Below are 19,085 nucleotides of genomic sequence, written 5' to 3'. Positions count from 1 at the left end.
AAGTGGTATGCTTAACACACAAAAAGAACTGCTAATACAGACTGTAAGGTACTAAACGACCCTCGAGTGAAGAGAACTTGAAAAGTCTTTGAGGCTACCACCTCCACATACTTGGAAGGCTAGCCTTGGTCTCAACAGAAATGTACAAGTGGGTATCATATTTTAAAAATGGTTGGGAAAGTTCTAAGAATTTGCTATATTGGCATAATCTCAGAGCAAAATGCCGTCAGCAGATGAGAACCCAAATCTCTTTCATGACAAAGCCTCAAGATGTTGAAGGCAGATAAAATGGCAATATAAGATGGCAGGTTTATATCTTTATAAAATATAAAGTGGCAGATGAAAGGACAACTTCATTAATTCACTGAAAAATTCATCTAGATTGGTCTTCTAAAACAGTACCCAAAAGCCAGTTATAAACTCAACTCCTCAGCACAATGATGAACATATCTCCCCAACACCAAACCTTTGGGCAGAATCTCTGAAGGACTCTTCCAGTCCCCTGAAGACCACTGTTCCTCCTTGCTTGCCTTTACTGTGACAAAATGTCCAAAATCCAGATGACCTAAGATGATCTGAACAACTGTCTGGAGTAGTAAAACCTTTGTGAAATGCCAATTCTTACATCCAACTTTCCATTATTTCCTGCTTATTTATTCTACATGTGTATTGTCCAGTTCTCTTTGTACTCTGGCTTCCTGGTCATTAAATTTTTTTTTCAACTTTTAATTTAGATTTACAGAAAAGTTGTAAAGATAGAACAAAGCGTTCCTGTCTCCTCTTCACCTGGCTTTCCCTAATGTTAACATCTTACATAACCACTGTGCATTGTTAAAACAAAGAAATTAACATTGGTATGATACTATAAAATAAACTACAGACTTTATTTGGGTTTCGCCAGTTTTTCCACTAATCTCCTCTTTCTGTTCCAGGATCCAATCCAAGATACCACATCACATTTGGTTGTCGTGTTTTCTTAGTTTCCTCCAATCTGGAGCACTTTCTTATTCTTTTCTAGTTTTTCATGACCTTACAATTTTAAACTCTTATTCAATCGTTCTGTAGAATGTCCTTCAACGTCTCTTTATTGATGTGTTTTCCTGATTAGACTACTTCTGGATTTTGGGGAAGTATACCACACAGGTAATGTGTCCCCATCACATCTCAGACGGCACGTCTGAGTTTATCGGCACAACAGAGTTTATCGCTGCTGATGTTAACTGAATTCCCTACTCCCCTTTTTTCCTTCAATACTTTATTTTTTGGAAGCAAGTCACTAAGTCTAGCCCACATTCATGAGGAAAAGGAGCTAAGCTCCACCGCCTGGAGAGAAATACCTGTATGTATTACATGGAGTTCTTCTGTAAGATTTATTTCTTCTCCCCATTTATTTATTCAATTATTTATTTACATCCATATGGACTTATGAATATTTATTTTATTATGTTATAATCCTTAACCTTTTAATTTTTTTTTTTTTTTTAGTTTTATTTTAGAGAGAATGAATGTGAGCAGAGGAGAGAGGCAGGGTAAAAGATAATCTTGGGCCGGCTCCGCATGCACCCTGAGATCACGACCTGAGCTGAAATCAAGAGTCAGACAATTAACTGACTGAGCCACCCAGGCGCCCCTGCTGTAATCCCTTAGAGGAACTATTTTGTTGCTCCAATTGTCCCAGCTTTGGCCACCGGAAACGTCTATGTCTTTTTGACATGCAGGTACTATTTATTTGTTTGTTTGTTAGCACTTCCTTACTTTCTTAATTTCTGGCATTATAAGTTGCTCCAGGCTCATCTGGTGTTTTCCTTTTCCCAGCCCCAAATTAACTACTTTCCCATGGACCCTTAGTTCCTTTTTTTGGAGAATGGTTGTTAAAAACCAAGACCTGGGTGCTGCATGTGTTTGTTGCTACTGGGCTGAAACTATCCACATTCTCTCAGTGGTCAGACCTATATGTATATACGAACCCATATGTACACATATGACTGTACTTTTGTATATATCCATGTGCATCCATATTGAAACAAATATGAGTCCATATGATATCTCTGACTCTAGTCCTTTACCCCAGGGTCATTTCTAGCTAATCTTGCTTGTTTATCTGTAATGTTTTTTTTCTGAACCATGAGAATCTGACTCCCATTATCTATAATTTATTTATTTGTTCAATCCCCATGTACATGTAGTTTCAGAATTGCTAACTTACATTCCCTCAAGAAACAAATTTACCAGGTATCGTGTGCAGTTCTTTTTATTTTTGGCTTTGCAGTAATCCCTAAAAATACCATTTCCCAAAGTTAGTTAGGTCAGCTCCTTTTCCCCCACTCCCTTCAGGAAGGTTATGTTGGACATTTACAGTGCACCTAGATTCATTTGTCACAGTCTTTATTCCATCTTGAGATTCTCTGACATTCTGGTTGATTTTTAAATAATCTGAATAAAGTTCATTCTTTGTGGCGTACAAACATATGGGATTTACCAAATGCATAGTCATGTAGCCATCACCCTAGTACTACACAGAGCAGTTCTATTACCTACAAAGTTTCCATGTGTAACATCCCTGCAGTCAACTGCTCCCTATACCCTCAACCTCTGGCAACCAGTGGTCCGTTTTACCCACGTATAGTTAGCCCTTTCCTGAATATCACATAAACGGAATTTTACAATATATAACCTCTAGGTCTAGCATTTTTCCCTTAGTGAAATGTGTTTAAGATCTATCCAGGGTGGGGGCACCTGGGTAGCTCAGTCAGTTGGGCATCCACCTCTTGATTTCAGCTCTGTTCACGATCCCAGGGTCATGAGATTGAGCCCTAGCCCGGGGGCCATGCTGAGCATGGCGCCCGCTTGAGATGCTCTACCTCCCTCTACCTCTCTCCCCAATTCAAACACTCTCTCTCTCTCTCTCTAAAATAATGACAACATTAATAACAATAATAACAAATCTATCCAGGGTGTTGCATAAATCAATACCTCATTCCTTTTCATTGCTGACCAGTAGTCCATCCTATGATTATAGCACAGTTTATTCATTCATCTATTGAAAGACATCTTGATTGTTTCCAGATTTTTGTCAATTATGAATAAACTTATATAAACATGATGTGTAGGTTTTGTGGTATAAACTTAACTTTTCAATTCACTTGGGTAAATACTTAGCAGTGGAGTTACTGGGTTGCATAAATGTGTGTTTATAAGAAACTGCCAAACTGTTTTCCAAAGTAGCTATAGAGTTTTGCATTCTTACCAACAGTGGATGAACTTTCGTTTGCTCTGCAATCTCAACAGCACTTGGTTTTATCAGTTTTTAAAAACAATTTTAATAGATGTGCAGTGATACCTCACAGTGGTTTTCATTTGCATTTCCCTAGTGACCTAGTAATTTTTAACATTGCTCTTTGCTTGGTTTTTAAAACTTCATTGACATCAGCCTTGGGAAAGAGATTGAAAGAATGGATATAGAAAGTATGAGATTGTAGGACAGGGAACAAAGGAGGGGAAGTGATGCAAAGTAGAAAGGAGGTTTACCTGTAATTGGAAGACCAAGATCTAAATTGTGGACCCACCACTGGTGGTCTTGCAAAAGTCACTGAACTTCAGGACCTCAGTCTTCTCATAAATAAATTGGAGGTAAGTTGTGGAAATTGTGTGTGTCTGTAAACACAATCTGCACGTTGTGCAGTGTAAGGAGACAGGATTTGCATTCTAGTCTCTCTCCTTCCTTAGCCAGTTAACCTTCAGAAGTACATCCTGTATCTCTCTACCTTCACTTTTATCCAGCACCTTCAGGCTTTCCCTGGTCACCATCCCACACACAATGCCTCATCACCTTCCATTTTCCTAATCTTTACCTCATTTGTCATAATTTACCTTTTCTTTGGGAAGATGGGAGTTGTAAGACGGAAGGGCCATGACTAGTAAAGGCAAATGCAGACCTGCACCATGAAAAGAACATGATAACTAAACTCCTAAGAGCTCTAACTCTGCTACTAAATGCCTCCAAGTCATTTAATCTTTCCAATTCTTCATTTTTTCACCTATAAAATGGAAATACTCAAGAGCCGTGATGAGGTGCAAATGAATAAATGAATGTCAATGTTCACAGACCTGTTTGCAGTTTTGCGTGACGCATAAGTTCCACCTATAAGCATGGGCTTCAATGTCCACTCCCTTCAGGGTGTTTCTAGAGATTCCTGGAGTCCTTGAAATACTGCACATTTGCTCAAGGCCCGTCCCTTCTTGTCTTCCCTTCACAAGCCCTACTGACATCTGCTGTGTCTATGAGGATGCTGCTTTCTGACTAGGCTAGGGGTTGCCTCCTGGGCTACTAAAGCCACCAAACCCTTGAGGTGCCAAAGAATACTACAAGTTCTTTACCTCTGCTTGGGTCACTGCAGTGGCACCATATTCCATGAACAAATGGGCTGACTACCCACACTCTTCACATTTCTGTACCACAGAAAGTAGTTTGGATCACAAAGAGCACTTGCTTGGGTTCCCAGTCTTAGCCCCTCAGGAAAGTTGCTCTTTCAGGACTTCCTGAAGACTATCTCCTTCAACAGAGGCTCAAAGGTCAGTGTGGGGCTGGGCTGGAGCCAAGTTATGACTTCTCTAACATCTCAGCCTATGTCCCATGCTCTACCTCCCAGAGACCTTGATAGCAAATGCTTTCTCCTGATTGACTCTTTCTTACCATGCAAACCACACAGGGAAATAGTTGCAAGAGGAGGATAATGAGGGTGAGGTTTTTCTAGAACCACCCATACAATTTCAGGTGAAGTTGGTCCACCTGGGACCATCCCACAAAGATGCAGTGAAATAAAAGCATTTTATAAACCTTAAGGTTCTATCAGATTTTTATTATCATGATTACATATATATAGTCTCCATGCTACTATGTGAGCTACTTTCAGGAAGCTAGAATGCCGTCACCATGGAGTTAAGATAATGGGAATTTCAGGGCCTGGGAAGGTGGCTAGAATCACACCCCTCAGATGCCCCTTCCCTAGCACACTTTCCTGATAAGTGTGGCCCTGCCGCTCCCTCTCTCTTTAAGCAACAACTCTTGTGTTACTGAACATACAACTCAATTCCTGCTAGAGGCAATGTTGACCTGGTGGATCAGAAGCAACAAGCCTAACACAGGGCACAGCAGCAGCCAGATCTTTCACACACTGCTTAGAAACACATTTTAAATAAAGAATGTAAGCGAGACAGAAGAACTGGCCTCCCATCCATTCCCCAGCTCTGGGGGAGCCCTCAGAAAACTCACTCCGTGGGAGAACAGAGCTCAGGTGATGGCATGCTTGCATTGGATGAGGAATGGAAGAAAAAGTGCCTAATTCCAAGTTCTGAAACAGAGATAGGAATCAATGACAATTTGCTTGGCTGTGGGCTTTTCTGGCTACCTGCAGAAAGGTAGGGCAAAGGCAAAGCATTTGCCAAAATATCCTCCTTTTAGTGTCCTCCCCAACCTCAGTCTCTGGTGTGAGCTTTGCGGTGCACATTTTAGCCCAACATGGAGGCTTACTGAATAAAGAGCGGGAAGCTCAACCAAAGTCTGGGTTCAGGACTCCATGAAGGCAGGAGTCACACAAAGGCCACGGTGTAGGGTCCTGGTGAGCCTTTCCAAGCTCTTCCTTTGATGCTTCTTTCTTTATAGAGAGGACCTGTGTGGGCATGTCTGCTGGTTAGGAGAAGAGAAAGAACAGGTGATTTGTTCCTTTTTGAAAAGCAAAGCAAACAAACAGCAACACAACTCTCTCAGTTATTCTTTTCTCCACTGCAAAACCAAAGACCTTCAAGAGGCCATCTCTGGTCCCTGCCGGCAGGTATGACCTTAACCCATTCCCCCAGTTAGAAAACTGAACTCTTCTCCTCTCCCACTTTCCATGCATTAAAATGAGGTGAATGTGTAACCAGCTATACCCCATGCCCAGCCATTCTCAGACACTAGGGATCCCCAGCAGGGAGGCTGGGCTTACAGGAAGTGTCTGAGTTGCTGTCCACTTGTTGTCCACTGCACCACAGATCCTCATAGTGGTCCATTCATTCTCGCCTTGCAGTGGTTCTGAGAGTTTTGCAGTGAAGGTGGATAGCAGCCCTGGGCCCAGAAGCCACCACCAGAGATTCTACTATGTAGACAGGACAACAAGTAGATGAAACCACCTCTCGGAGGGCTGGACTTTTCTTGCCCTCCTACTGTTCACAGAAGCCACCGAGTAAGCTCTGGCCCAGGAGGAGTGAACAGGTGCCCCTAACGGAAAAGATGGCATCAGTCTGTTGTAGTTCTCTATCATTCCTCCATGGAAGATGCTAAGGACAACACATTCAGTGGCTTAGGGACAACTGTCCCACAGGCTGAAACTCCCTCACTTTCCCTCCCACTCAGGAGAGCAAACTGTCACATAAGAGAATGAGAGCTGCTTATTTTAGGTTTACCTCTGAATCTACAATCCTGTATTAAAATTCACTTATTTTCCAACTTCGGTGTTTATCTGTGGCAGATAATTTGCAAAGTGACTTCTGAAAGTGGGTTCTGAGAGCGCAGTGAAGAATACTATTCTACAGAGTGAGCGATTTGTTGGGGGGGGGGGTTGGTGGTGAAGGGAGAATCATGTGTGTAAAAAGACTGTTGAAAAGAATTTTTCTCCTTTTCCTTTCTTTACACCATCACCCATGGCTTTTGATCTAGATCTGCCACTCCAGAAATGCAGAAAGGCCAGGAAAACGACGAAGAGGGATATGTGCTCACAACTTGGGAAAAACAAGGTGCCTTAAAAATTAGAAATAAGGTGTTGAAGAAAAGAGTGAGTCTTAAGTATGTCACTTAATTATGTCGCATAAGCTAACTGCATATATTTTTGGAATCTGGGAAGAAAAGGGAAAAAGCTGTTAGCATTCTTTTTAAAAAGTTCACAAGAATTATCTGGTATCTCTCTACACTAATCATGGCAATGGTTTCACTAGGTTCTACCTAGAGAAGATGTTTCCCTAAACCAAGCAGGCAGTACCCTCTGGGAGGTATTAATGTATAGGAGATGGATTTTGAAACATTTGCAAACATTATATAAATAATACAAATTATTTAAATGGTCTTGCTACTTGGTGGCAGAATGACTCAGGCCAAATCAGGTAATAGTCAAGTTGAAAAATCCAGATGGGCTCAAATGGAGTGGGAGAAGAAATCTGGCTTCAAATCACCCCTAATTCACCTCATACTTTTTTTCTGGAGCAAAAAAGAGCCTAAAGCTCTAACAGGACTGTGAATGAAAAACAATTCTGGAAACAAAATTAGCATGACTCAGAGCAGAGCAGTCTGGAAGCCTGGGCTGGCCTGGCATGCTCCAGGCTGACCTTATTAACAACAGGAGAGAAAGGAAGCTGCCTTCGTGGCCCCCAGTGACATAGCTGTGAATGGCACAAGAACAACAGACTAGAAGCCCCACAGACAAGCAGAAAGAGTCACGACAGACACAGGAGGGGCCAGACCTGGGCACAGATCTGGATGCCAATTATTTGAAAGAGAGTATGGTCTAAAGCCAATTGGAAAGCCCAGTGCTATGGCACAGGTATGACAGTTTGAAAGACAGTTAGAGGTCATGGAGTAAGTGGAGTCGGAGACCACACTGTATTTTTGCACATACACACACGCACACGCTCTGAGCCCCTTGAGGACAGGAATGTTTCTTACTCCCTCTCTATCTCCAGCAACTTACAAGAATTCCAGGCAATAGCAGGTGCTCCCTAAGTGTTGTTGAAAGTAAAAATGTGGAAGTGAGTTAGATCAAAAGAGCAGCTGGTCCTGGGCAGGTAGAGATGCAATGGTTGGTCCATCTGAGCTGGCTTTAGGGGATGAGCTAGGATGAGCCAGGATGAGCTAGGAATCAGAGGGAAGAGAAGTGTTACGAGCAGCAGCCAGTCTAGGCAGTCGAGACACAGCTCTAGCAACAAGGAGCTGTCAACTCTGAAGCCATCTTGTAGCAAGACGTACTATAGCACAGTGTTGAGGAGTGCAGGGCTGTGGTTAGGCTCCCTGCACCCATGTCTCAGCCTGCTGTTTAGTAACTGCGACACTTACTGGACCACTTACTGGTTCTTTCAATTCTTGATTTCTTCATCTGTAAATGGGAGTAACAACGGTGCTCAGCATACAGAGTGGTGTGAACTAAATGAGCTATTGCAATTAAGTATTTAGTGCCTGGGATACAGGAAGTGCCCAATAAACATTAGTGATTACTACTATTAATTATCCTTCTCCTCCATCCATAAAGTTTCTGTGTACTTTGTGGCATCATAGAACAAGTCCCAGGACTTAGACTCCCCAAGGCTCTGCTAGGAATATAAGCCGACCTACCTCTCAAGCATCTGGCTTGCATGACCCTTGAGTCATTCAAGACATCAACTTTCCCCCCCCAACCGCATGGACTGGTGCAGTAGTCTCTCTGACTCTGCCTGTAGTCTCAGTCTCATCCAGCCAGAAGTGATATTTCTAAAATAGGAATCTAATCATAAGCTCTCACTTGACTGCCTAATATCATGATTTTCATTTGTCCTCCAGATCCTTTGGGTTTCCTTTCCTAAAAAGGATGAGAGAGCTCCTTGGAAAAATAGCTGACTCTGAGACTAGAGCAGGAAGTATATAAAAAGAACCTGGAACTTCTAGTGGTGCCAGAAAGTAAGGAAGTGCTCACACAAACACAAAACCCCCCAGTGATGGGGGCATGTGAAAGGGACAGAGGAACCAACTGAACAGAGCCTCCAAGGGTCAAAGCTGGAACCGTTTGAACACAAAATAAATAACATAGTATTAGATTATAACCCAAAGTATAAAGTAAATATCCATGAGTTCATATTAATGTAAGTAAATGATTGGATGAATAAATAAATAAATGGTAGAGAAGGGACAAACTCCCCCTGCAGAAGAATTCCAAATAAATTATGTAGCTGCTTCATCCTCAAGTAGGGAGCCTAACTCCTCACTCCTTAAGTGTGGGCTGTGCCTAGTGACTTCTTTCCAAGGCTACAGAGTATGGTAAGGGGGAAAAGACTAATTTTATAGTGGAAAAACTTGGCAAACATTAGCTTAGCCAGGTGATCAGGGTCAGCCTTAGCGAAATGACTCATATGTGATAGAGTTCTTACATTAATAGCCTGTATCTTCGATAGAATGTGATGAGAATGACACTTCCTCTAGGGTCTTCTTCCAAAACTCGTAATTCCAGACAACTCATGTTATAAACGTCAGACCAATCCGGTACCTGACCAGTACTCTTCGAAGCTGTCCCAGTCATCAAAAACAAGAAAGTCTGAGAAACTGCTACAGCCAAGAGGAGCCTAAGGAGACATAACAATTAAATGTGATGTGGTATCCTAGATGGGATTCTGGAACAGAAAAAGAACCTTACATAAAAACTAAGGAAATCTGAATAAAGTGAATCAAGTGTTGACTTCAGTTAATAACAATGTTTTAATAGTGGCTCATCAGTTGTGACTCATGTACCCTACTGATGTCTGGCCCCTACCAGGTCTCTGTGCAATGTTCACAACTTTTTTTCTAAATCTAAAACTGTTATAAAAATTAAAGGTCACTAAAATGAAAGAAAACAAATAGGAGAGAATCAAAAGACAAACGTCACCTGTTTTGGAATTCTGGTAGGCTCAGTTACCATTAGACCAAGCACATTCCAAATCAGCGGCAACATCTCCCCCACCCACAGGCACACTCAAGCTCTGAGTTCTTCAGAGAGGTGAAAACAGGGTCACCCCACTTTCTTCCATCTGGAACATAGAAAGCACCCAGGTTCACAACCTCATCATACAGAGGCAGCCGGGCACAGGGTTGATGGGAAGCTCAGTGTATGAAATGAGGCCAGTTGGCTCTGCCATAAACTCAGGCAAGCTCCTGATCCTCTGTGAACCAGTTTCCTCATCTATAAAATGATGAAACAATAACACTTAGCACATAGAGCTGTTGGGATAATATATAAAAATGGTCAACGCAGTGCCTGGCAGATAATGATTATGGAGTGTGACCATCTTCTTCTTTCCAGAACTTGCTGAGTAGAGCCCAGTGTGTGGATTCGACACACAGGAAAAACAGAAATGCTTCCTGCTCTCTAGAAGCTTCTTGTCAAAACCAAAGTAGACAGATATGGGGGTAGTTAGAGTCTATATCAGGCAGTGAATTGTCTAAGTGACTTGGCCAGATCTAGCTGAGAAGCCCAAGCGGCAGTTTATTATGGAACTGAGGCTGTACGTACATTTGGAAGGGAAGCCACGTTGAGGTCTAACATTTACCCCGAGGCGACTCACTTGGCCATTTGCTGAGTGGATTGATTACCAAAGGATCGGAAAGCTCTGTTTTAATACATTCCAGCCAGTTTTCAGCCTACACAATGATTACAATCAGATCCAAACCAGTTTGAGCAGAATTTGCCAGTAAAATGTCGTAAGACGGCAGAGCGAATTCTTTATTACTTCAATAAATCTAAACATACAGCAACTACAGTTTTAACAACAACCCGTTGTGTTGGTGTAATTTTAACACAAATAGCAATTGAGTGTGTCTGGTATGATGTGTTCCCACAATTTTGAGGTCACCCTGCTGACTGAGCAGAATCCCCTCCCCCCACCCCATTCCCACCGCCACCACTGATAGTTACTGAGGGTCTCCTTCATAACCACTTGGCTATTTGACCAGGTAGAGATGCCAGCTGTTGCTGGTGTTGCTGTCCTTCCTTTCTGAGGACCAGGAGAGCAATCCCAAGACACCATCCAGCTGGGCAATTTCCTGGCCGAGTGGAGAAGCTCCTGGGTGCTGGATGTGGAGGCCGAGCTTCCAGCCGTTATAAGTCCCTGCTCACACTCCAGCTCTGGTAAGCCAGTCTCTCAGAAAAGGCACAGAATGGAAGATTACCATGAACCTCAGGCCGAGGGCAAGCCATCCCGTAGGGTGCCGTGCAATCCTGTTCTCTTCTAGAAATTTGGTACATTCTCATTTCTGTGTAATTAAAAATTACATATTCAGTAGGTATACTAGTCAGAGCCTTTTAACATAATAGCAGTCAATCTCTACGTATCTACTGTGAATCCACTATGTCAAGTATCGTGGGAGGACCTTTTCGTTATCCTCCGAAGCAGGTCACTTGTAATACATGTTTTGTGTTTTCTTCCAGCATGATCTCTCCCACTTTAGGTGCCTCACCGATTTCACAATACTTTCAGCATGTTATATTTTAAGGCTTTCTTTGTTTCACTTTCCTTTTTTCTTCTTTGATATTCGATAGTTCTATCATGCAGGGGAAGGAAAATAATAAACAGTCATCTGATAAATGCAACTAAAGCACAATAACAATTGAGTCCTTCTGGTTAAATGAAAGTTTCTAATAAGAATTTCCTATTCACTCCACTCTACTGTAAATAGTTGATTAATTCTATTCCCAGCCATTAGGGGAAAGTTAACTAATGTTTATTGAACACCTACTATGTGCTTTATAGACAGAATTTCACTTGGACTTGGTTATTATAGTCATCACAGATTTGCACTTTTTTTTTTTTTTTTTGGTTTTCAGGCAGTTGAAGTTCACATTTCCCTGAACACACCCACAAAAGCACAGCAGAACAAAAGACCTGATGGGTGCCTTAATACCTGACCTTTACCAGGGCAGTATTCTCCTATGGAATCCTGCATTTTTATATACTGGCTACTCAGTAAGAGTTGTTGAATTGAATAGATAATCTTGTTTAAATCTTTATATCTACTCATCTCTATGTACAATGATGTAAAGAAATCTTATGAAAAAAGCTAAGTTAACATTAAAAATTATTCAAAATGTATACAAATGTTTTGGAGTGATTTCTGACATTTAGATCTGTCTTTGCCCAATATTTGGATGTCTTGATAAGAAAACAAGAACTAAACCAATATTTGAGATTCTCAAAAGATCAAGTGATAGGTTAACTCATTTTGAATGCTATTTTGGCTTCAGAAAACTCCACGTGCAAAAGTAAAAATTAAATATTGGCAAAGGCTCCCCGTGCGTAAGTAAGCACAGTCAACTCAAGTTTTGCACTCCATGCAACGTCAGTCAGTCTTGCTTTGTATACGTGATGGGCCCACGTCACATGACATCACATGTATGGAAGAAAATCAAATGTTTGATCATTCAACCAAGATGAATTTACTGAAAATCCATTGCAGGTATATCTGTAGAGTACCATCTGGGGAATATAAAGGATTAATAAGATAGGGTCCCTCTCCTCTTGGAGAGATAAGACTGGCACAGTTAAAATATATATAAAGGAATACAAAAGTAGGATCCAACTCAATTTAATTATTATCTGATTGAAAACCATTAAAACTTAATTCAACAAATGCTTTCTGTGCGCTAAGTACATACAGGGCTTAGTCATCTTTCAACTTTGAACATCCGTTCCTACCAAATGCTTGGCAATCAGCAGGGAAACAATCCACTATGAATGTATGAATAAACGAATCTTACTGTATGGAAAAAGCTTACAAGGGAGTAAAAAGGGAAGATGAATATATAAAGAACTGTAATGTTCACTAGCAAATGATCACAATTCAGTGTTATGAAAGTGTACAAGTGGAGAAATCACAAGGCTGAAAATTAGCCATATAGGTTCAGTGCCAGATAATGTAATTGGAGTGAATTCTAGGGCAATGGTTGAGGGTGAGGATGTAAAGTTGAGCTGAGGCATACAGTGAAGGCCTATCCTAGGCGATGGGAGCCATAATGGGGTTTAAAAACAGAACAGTCTAATTGAGCTATGCAGTGTTAAGAATAAGTCAGAAAGTTGGGTCAAGCAGATTGGGGTGGGAAGAAAACAGAGGTAGGAACATGGTTGAGGAGGGTCTCTAACAATTGTATACAGATAATAAGAAATAAGAGGTTGAACTAAAGTGGACAGTAGGATAAAGAAAAGAAGTAATTTTTCAAATATGTAACAAAACCAACTCTTTGCTCTAGAAGCTTCTGGTCAAAACCAGGTTATAGGTTTCACTTCCTGAGTGTATATGAAGCACTGGGATGAGGGATGGAGAATAAATCTAAATTTGAGGCTGAGAAGAACATAGTTGCTTCACGTTGTCTGTTAAAGATTAGAACTTTATAGTAATTTAGGGAAACGAGATTTCACTCCTAGCTGGAGAAGCAGGGATGGTGAAGATTTGGGGCATACGCTGAGCTGGATAGAAAGACAAGAACAGTATTGTTCAGAACAGTGAGGAACAACAGGCAAAGCTCTGTTTACATATCTGTTATTAACAGCAATTATTTAATCTGAGACCTCTTGAGTTTATTGAAGCAATTATTTAGATGTTAGGTCTACACAATGCCAACCACTGGGATATTTTGTAATAACCCAATAAATTACAAGGATTTTGTTTGTTTGTTTGTTTGTTTGTTTGTTTCATTTTGTTTTTAATCTATGAGATCATGTAGTAACAGATTCAGCATTTGGCTGGTTTTTTCATATTAAGGTTTTTAATCTCTTGGAAGATCCATCCAAGCCAGAGAGTATATTAAATGCCATCAATTTAGCCAGAATGTCATAAGGAGATCATAAATTACATAAGGATATGTATTTTGGAAAATGTTATTTTCCAAGTGAAATTTTTGTTTGTCAGGAAAATTAAGATCTACAAAACAAAAGAAGACAAGAAATCATTTTGTTCATTTTGGAAGTAAGTCACAAAATTCTAAATTATTTCTAAAGGAGAGAGGCATCTTTATAAAGTGAGGGAAATAAATGGAAGAATAATTAAATAAAAAAGTGGTGAATCCTCTATGTTTCATTCTCAACTGACAAAGGGTCAATTCTGGGAAAAAAATTAAAATTATTTTGTATCAACAAGATCAATTTTGGCAACACACCATCTTTGAGATTAGTAGTAACATGGCATTCCTGATTTTTAAATATTTTGTTTAATGTTACGACTCAAATTTTACTGTTTTGGTCACGAATCACTTTGGGGAGCTGACAAAAACTGTATACACTGTCCTCCAGAGAACCTACAACTTCAAATAAACAAACAATGGTTGCATAAACAGACTCCAAGTTGACATCCTCTGCTACCCATTTCATTCTTGAAAATAGCAGCTCAAACAAAGCTCCTATTTGCAATTGCTAGATGAATGGAAATATGGCTTTGAAGGATTTACCACTCCAGTGGTATTTGGTCCTTGGTTCTGTTTGAAATCATGATAATAATAATTCTCCTAATCCTACACATTCTTTAGAGAAGCTTTCATTCTTTATAAAAGCTGTTTGGGCCTGAGATGTGAGGTAAATCTACATCCAATGACCCATACACACAACTGGACCCAATTCCATCTGCCAGGATCCCATGGTGGAGCGGGCCTGGTGCTCAGCCCTGGAGCCACAGTCCCCAGCCGTTCTCAGTGGCCTGTTGGTGGTGAAGCAAGGTCTCAGGAACACCACCGGATACCTAATATTTTTGAAAAAAACACAGTGACATGTGTCAGACAGCATGAGAACCACTGGCCCGAGGTAGTTCACAGTTTCTGTTAGATCAGACTACATCTTTTTCAGTGACATCATATCCTTGTGAAGCCGGGTAGGGCAGCGGCTGTGTGAAAAGCAAGCACTGCATGAAAATCAGGGCAGAGTAGGAAATGACGGTGGGGACTTCCAACTGGAGTCTAAGATTTAAGAAGCTGTGCAATACCTAATAAGGATACATATCTCGTTGGCAAGTAATTATCATTATTTTAAAATGGAATAAAAATCTTAAGATTTCCCTTCAATGTGTATGTATTATTTGTTCTCAAAAAGCTGCTGAGTTGTTAGGACATAAATATTTATGGTTTTTTGGACCTAACTATTGAATAAGCGAAACTATCAGGTATTTCTATGGGCCTATGGGCATCCTGAAAAATTGCTGACACATCAAGGGCATTGTGAACTCAAAGTGTGGGAAAGACTGTCCTACAGGGGAACTAACTTAAATAAAACCCAGTCCCTGCTTTGTAACTGCTCAGAGAGATATAGGTCCTACAACCACAGTCATTCAGGATATTTGCCATAACAAGAATTTAGACAAAATTCAAAGAGCTAAGAAATCCCAGATGCCATTCTGTTAGAGGCAGGAGAGACAACATGAGGTGGCATTTGAGTTTAACCTTAAAAGACAGTGAAAGTTTAATAGGTGAGAAAAAGAGGAAGAACATTCTTCTAGAAGGGAACAGCATGAGCAATGGCACAGAGGCATAAAATAAACACCTTCTTTGGCTGGAAAGAATAAGGGAAAGGAGTGGAAGAGCTGCAAATTTTTACCTTGGATGATAGCAAGGCAAAGGAAGCTTCCAGGCAATTGTGCCTTAGAAAGCTAAGTATTACAGTGATATGAAAGGTGGGTTGGAGACGGGAAGTTAGGGGGAGAATATATTGAAGACGACTATCATTTCCAGCTTGGATTAAACCTCTTGTTTGCACAAACTGTGCTTTATTAATCTGTGTATGGATATTACCCGGGACAAGCCGGATAATTTGAGACACTGAATAAACTTTGGAATTTGAGGTACCTGGCGAGACAGGGAAATAGCTCATGGTAACTATGGGGAAATATCTTATGGCACAGTAGAGAGGTCAAACTTGCCATGTCAATTTGGAAATCACCCACCTAGAAATGAGAGAAGGAACTGACAAAATAAAATTTCACAGGGAGCAAATAGAGATTAAAGAGAGAAGCCCAGTGACAGATCCCTGGGGAACATCCACCCCTGGGAAATGAGGATGAGCTGCCAGCAGAAGAGACAGGGAAGGATGGAGGGGTGCTGACGGGGTGAGAACCAGAGGGAGCGCTGGCCCGGGGAAAAAGCAGGGCAGACTTTCAGGATGGAGACAATAGTTTATAATATCTAAGGGAGGGGGACATCCTGCAAGGGAGCTACTGGATATGGTTCATCAACAGGTCCTTAATGCCTTTGGGGAGGACAGGTTCAGAAAGATTTAGAGGTGAAAGTCGGACTGTGGTGGAAATGATCAGAGAAGCCCTTCTGGAGAAACTCGGGGGGTGAAATGGATCTGAAATAGGAGGATTAGGTGAAAAGAAGTTTGTGGAGGGAGCCTGGGTGGCTTGGTCGGTTAAGCATCTGACTTTGGCTCAGGTCATGATATCATGGACCGTGAGTTCGAGCCCCAGGTCGGGCTCTGTGCTGACAGCTCAGAGCCTGCAGCCTGCTTTGGATTCTGGGTCTCCCTCTCTCTCTTCCCCTCCCCTGCTCATGCTCTGTCTCTCTCTCAAAAATAAATAAATACTAAAAAAAAAAATTAAAAAGAAAAAGAAAAGAAGTGTGTGGGAAGATAGTTTGAGGACAGGAGTAGCCTGCAGGGAGAATGCAGTGCAGAGGAATAGAACACAATCAGGTCTGTGTTCAAGAGAAGAGATCATTCCAGTTTCCAGTGAGAGGAAGGGAGTGGGATTAAAAATATGATCAATTTCTTCTCTCGTCCTCCCTTTCTTTCTTCCCTTCCTTTCAATTCCTCTTACTCAGAGCCAGAGCAGGGTGAGGAGGGTGACCAAGCAGGGGTGGATGAGAGCAGCCTGCACATGGCAGGGAGTAGAAGGGAGGGCACTGGACAGGTGAGGCAGCTGTCCATGCAGAAGTAGAAGCAGGGTAAGGAGTCCGGCGGAGCAGAGTGGGGTGCAGAGGGGGACACTGATGCCATGGGGTATTTCTTATGTACAAGAAGACTGACCAAGTAAGTAAACATGTGAAGAATAAGGGGGGCTGAAATGCTCACCACTGAAGAAGGGAATCACAAGTATGAAAGGAGAGACACCTAGAATGAACTCTGGTTTGGGATTGGAAATGAAGATACCGGTGTAAGCTTATGGATTCTGATCTATGTAATTATAAAGAGAAGTAAACATACACACAAGGGCAGGCATGTATAATACAACACACACACACATTTCCCTAGCTTTGTCTGCTAAGAGGGTTGAAAAGGCCTGGCAACAGCAAACTCTCAATAGCAATGAACACACCTAGTACAAACGAGACTTTTAACTAGCATTCTTTGCTAAAAGAAACCAGGAGAGATGGATGATTCCAGGGTTGGGCACCGAGAAGTACAAGATGAATCCGGCATTTCTTTTTGACTCTGAAGATAAGGAAGCACTCATGGGAGGCAGGTCAAAAGGATGCCAAAGCCAGCCTGAAGTGGCTTCCACTGGCCAAAAGGGTGACAAGCTGAGACCAATAGAATGCCAATAGAAGGCTACGCCCATTGAGTAAAATAGGGTATCATAAGTCCATACAAACAAATTAGTTGATTGAGAGTTTGCTAAGGAACAGGATATTGACATAGCTGGAAAAGACCTCCCACAAGGCATTTTTTAACCACAAAGGAACAAGAAGGAACTTTACAAAGAGGAGGCTGGGTGACACCACTTGACTCCAGTCCAAGTGAACATCATCAGTAACAGGTCAAACTGCAATCATGGGCCACCTGAGAGGTGGCAATGGGGACCCAACATTGCTCCTGGGTTATTCCTGCTAGAGATGCTTACGTTGAATCTAATCATCAGGAAACATCAGATGAACTCGAATTGAGGGACCGTCTGCAAAATAATCTACCTGTAATCTTCAAATATGTCATGAAAGTTAAGGAAAGACAATGGAAGTGTTCCAGACTGAAAGAGTCTCAGTACATTTTGTGCATAAAAGCAAGTCATAGAATAACAGAGTTTAATACTATTTAAATGTAGTTTAAAACACTGCAGGGGCGCCTGGGTGGCTCAGTCGGTTGAGCGTCTGACTTCGGCTCAGGTCATGATCTCACTGTCGGTTGGTTTGAGCTCCACATCGGGCTCTGTGCTGACAGCTTAGAGCCTGCCTCGGATTCTGTGTCTCCCTCTCTCTCCATCCCTCTTCCACTCACTCTCTCTGTCTCTCTCTCTTTCAAAAATAAATTAACATTAAAAAATAAAAAAAACACTAAAACAGTATTATATATTTTTTAAGGGAGCACAAATATGTAGCAACATGCTAAAATCATGCATTGAAATGACAGTGTTTATCTTTTTGGGGGGAGGAATATAGAGAATGAGTTTGAGGGGGGTGTCCACAGCGTGGCCTTGGTTATCGATTGCTGCAATTAACAGACTGTCCCAAAAAAGAGTGGCTTTAAAGCCACAGCTATGTATTTGCTCATGACTCTATGGGTTGGCAGTTGGGCAGGGCTCAGTTGGTGTGGGTCATTTCTCCTCTACATAGTGTCAACAGTGCTTGCTCATAGGTCTTTGTCCAGTTGGCTTGTCAGCTGCAGCTGTCTGTCCAAGATGTCCTCACTCACAGCTCTGGGGCCTCAGCTTTGATGCCTGACCCTCTCTCTGTATAAGAGCTCTCTCCATGCACTCTCTCTCAAGGAGAGAGAGCCTGGGCTTGTTCACAAAGTGGCAGCATTCCAAGACGCTGAAAGAGGAAGCTGTGAGGTTTCTCTCTTAAGGCCAAGGCTCAGAAGCCATATAATGTCATTCCATCATATCCTATTGTCCAAATAAGCCACAGGGCCAGCCCACAGTCAAGGGATGGAGAAATAGGTTCTTGCTGGGAGGAGATGCAAAGAACTTGCATTTCACTTAACGTGCCACTTAAGAGCTCCCATTGGGTATATAATAATTTATTTATGCAAATCTAGCAATATCTATATGATTTGATAATACTGAGTACTGGACATAGTTGTCTATTACATTATCTCCTATACTTGGGCTTTGTGTATGAAATACTTCACAGTTTAGAAAAAGCAAATGAAATTAAAATGGTTCCAACTGACTTCTCCCCCTAGAGGCGTCCCACACATGCAGTAGAGACTATACCTTCTTTCATGCTCTTCGGGGCCCCAGATCTGTTCAAGTTCCTGCCCTCTCAGAACCTGACTGTTCAGCTGCCTTTTCAATTCTAGAATATAATCCATAGACTTAAAAAATACACTTTATGATAAAAAGCAAATTATACTTGGAGAACAATTTTTTGTGTGTAAGAGGAGAACACGGCTGAGTAGGAGTTGGAGCTTCTGGAACATGCACTTTAGGC

The 19,085-nt window shown here is 41.5% G+C and overlaps 1 long non-coding RNA gene across 1 annotated transcript; it reads right to left on the bottom strand.

Annotated features, from left to right (window-relative positions):
- Positions 1-10,349: 10,349 nt before the first annotated feature.
- On the bottom strand, positions 10,350-16,206 carry LOC123386501. The gene is made up of 2 exons (XR_006600447.1): positions 11,120-16,206; positions 10,350-11,002 (listed from the first exon to the last, which is right to left on the bottom strand). It is a non-coding gene; the product is annotated as an uncharacterized LOC123386501 (long non-coding RNA).
- Between the last annotated feature and the right edge of the window lie 2,879 nt (positions 16,207-19,085).

This window comes from Felis catus, chromosome A1, assembly GCF_018350175.1.
Source record: "Felis catus isolate Fca126 chromosome A1, F.catus_Fca126_mat1.0, whole genome shotgun sequence".
Taxonomy (NCBI): domain Eukaryota; kingdom Metazoa; phylum Chordata; class Mammalia; order Carnivora; family Felidae; genus Felis; species Felis catus.
This window is presented reverse-complemented; position numbering and strand designations above follow the sequence as displayed.